The 2,908-nt window shown below is 29.3% G+C and overlaps 1 protein-coding gene across 1 annotated transcript in view; it reads left to right on the forward strand.

Annotated features, from left to right (window-relative positions):
- Window positions 1–2,908, forward strand: part of LOC103310541 (ATP-dependent RNA helicase DDX42) — a 24,021-nt gene that overhangs the window by 2,271 nt on the left and 18,842 nt on the right. The window lies entirely within an intron of this gene.

Consider the following 2,908-nt stretch of genomic DNA (forward strand, 5'->3'; position numbering starts at 1 on the left):
TGCGAGAAATCACCAACAAATGCACACCTTCGCATATCCCACAAATTACGCCAATGGCCAATGGTTGTACCTACTACGCGTCTACGCTACTTTCAGGTGACAGTTAACTCCTAACCTAAGTTTCGTCTCTAATGGCGTACAATGACGTAGTAAACATTGATATTAAAATCTAATGAACATTCCGTGTGATTGAGTGAACGCCAAAAGAAATGCACGTCATGTATATTATGTGCGCAGTTCGCGAACATTTTAAAATAATAAAGGTAGTAGTTGGAGACATATTTTGTTTGTAATATTATTAAGCCGGGATCCCACGACTCGCGTATTTGCCGATTATTCGTGTATTCGTGGATATTCGTCAAATACACGAGTCGTGGGATCCCGCCTTTAGGTATATTAAATAGATTATAGCATTGATTAAAAAAAATACTAATAGATATTTATATCAATGATTATAGGTACACAAATATACAATCCGAAAATATAATTATTGTCAAGTGATTATACATTAATGTTTAACGTTTATATTTAAATAACACATCATTTGCAAGTGTTGTTTTGAAAACTGCGTGCCAAATTTAAGTTCAAAAGTTATCATATTTTGATTATTTAGTTTACTTTGTTAGTTTTAATATTAGAGCGGATTTACCTAATTGTTAAACTTAAATGTAGGTGAAATACTTGGTGTTGTTTATTAAAGGGTTTTTTTGATATTTTAATTTTGAAGCAAGTTAATATGCGATAAAATATTACAATTTCAAAATGCTTATAACTCGCTTCAAAATAATTAAAATATCAAAAATACTTTTTATCAAACCATGGGAAATGTTTTTACCTTGAAGTTTTTAATAGGTTAATTAAATTTAATAATAAAACCAACGAAGCTAAATAAGTACGGCTGAATGTAAATGTTCTGTTACCTACTCACGTCTTGTAAGATGTAGACAACACACGTGGTTGAGACGTCCTCGACTTAAACGGTTTTGTGAAGATATCAGTGACAAAATTCACAACTTAATTTACAAAATGCTTAAAAAGAATAATATTATTATTGAACTGTATAGGTTATCTCAATAGTACGTGCTTGCTGACGATCAGAAAACTTTGATGTGTATAAAGAATGTATATTGCCTATATAGTCTTATTCTTTATGTCTGGACGTATTTTTAAGGTCATAGCTCATAATAATATGTCTGCCTATTGATACTTGGTAAATATTATTATAAAATCCGATAATTACGCCTAAAAATCTAAGAACGAAAATTGGTAGTAACTACGGTATAAAAAAATGTATTCGTATAGATAGAAGCATAATATTGCCATGGGCGACATCATGCCCCTCTCCAATATTTGATGTACGTAGATAACTTCGTATGTATCGTTTATTTAATATTATTTTCCTCTTCGATGGTTAAAACTGGTATTTGAATAAATGATTTCTGGAAAATAGATTTTGCTATTGCGACGTGTTTCATGACAACATGTTTCATTTTTCATGCATTGTGGTGTAAATTATAATATCTATCATAATTAATTATCAATAGGCAAATATTATTTCCATGAACTAGTTTAAATAGTTATAGTATTTTTTGCAATTACATATTTTGGAGATAAACAAATTAATAAATATTAACCGATTAAAATATCTATTATAGAAAACAATTATATTTTAAAACCAGCATGGTAGAACAGATTAATTTTTGGCAAAATAACAATAATATATTAATTAGAAGAAAAGATAGACTGACATTTGCCAAGGGTATTTAAGGAATTAATTAAAGTGAGAAAACTTTTGCATCGGGAGTAAAATTAATGGACTTTTCAAAATAATGTATGGAATGTCACCTTTGGATGGAAAGTTATATATCGTAATTAACTGATTGACTTGTCGTTAGAAAGGTTGGGCGTGTAGAGTGTAGACAGTCTAGACGGTTAAAATAATTTAAATGTAGTTCTAATAAAATGTTCGATTGTGTACCTATAGGATTAGGATTAATAACAAAATATGTTTGAAACCGTTGCAAATATTAACTAATTACTAGGACTGCTGTGTATAATTTTTATTTTTTATTCAGTAAATTATATTATGATATACTTATAACGTAATAGTACGGACTAAACTTTTTACATAGAGGTACTATAATTATTATTAGGTACTTATTAGATTAGGGCCATTATCTATACAATAAATCATAATACATTTGGTTTACTATTAGGTTTACTTTTATGCAATTTGATAATATGAGATCGGCAGGTAATTAGTTTTGATGATGCACCTTTGGTTTAAGATAGTTAAACGTAATTTCGTATATTAAAATACGGTATTGTACATAACCTGTAAACGGTTACTGGCAAAAATATGTCCGTATATCATTATGAACTATGATGAATAAAATACAGGATCTGCTGATGTAATTATTATTAGAATGGAAGTACAAAATTAAACATAGTTTGCCGTGTAAGCATTTAAAAATAATAAACCTTATAAATTAGATATAGCCATAAAGGTAGGTATTAAACCTCTATAATACGAATCACATAATATACAATATTGGGTTCTAAGAATATTATTGTTGTTATTGTCAAAAGTGTGTAATGTCCGTTTTATAGACCTATTTTCGGTGTCCTAAGTATTGAATTCGGAATTACAGTAATATTGCTCAGACGCCCAGTGCTCACATACGGTCAAAGGGATTTGAAAACCAGTACAATTATGTTGTAGCGTGCATACATACATTCATTGAATTAGCTACTATATAGCTTCTATAATGCGTGATGTGCCCAAGTGAGAATACCATGTATTTTCTATAAACTACAGTACGACAATCATTTTTAGAAGTAATCATAGACATTATATGAAAAAATTTAAATTGGGAAACGAACCTTTGAAAGAGCTTCTTGTACCAGA

Source organism: Acyrthosiphon pisum, chromosome A1 (genome assembly GCF_005508785.2).
Source record: "Acyrthosiphon pisum isolate AL4f chromosome A1, pea_aphid_22Mar2018_4r6ur, whole genome shotgun sequence".
In the NCBI taxonomy this organism is placed as follows: Eukaryota; Metazoa; Arthropoda; class Insecta; order Hemiptera; family Aphididae; genus Acyrthosiphon; species Acyrthosiphon pisum.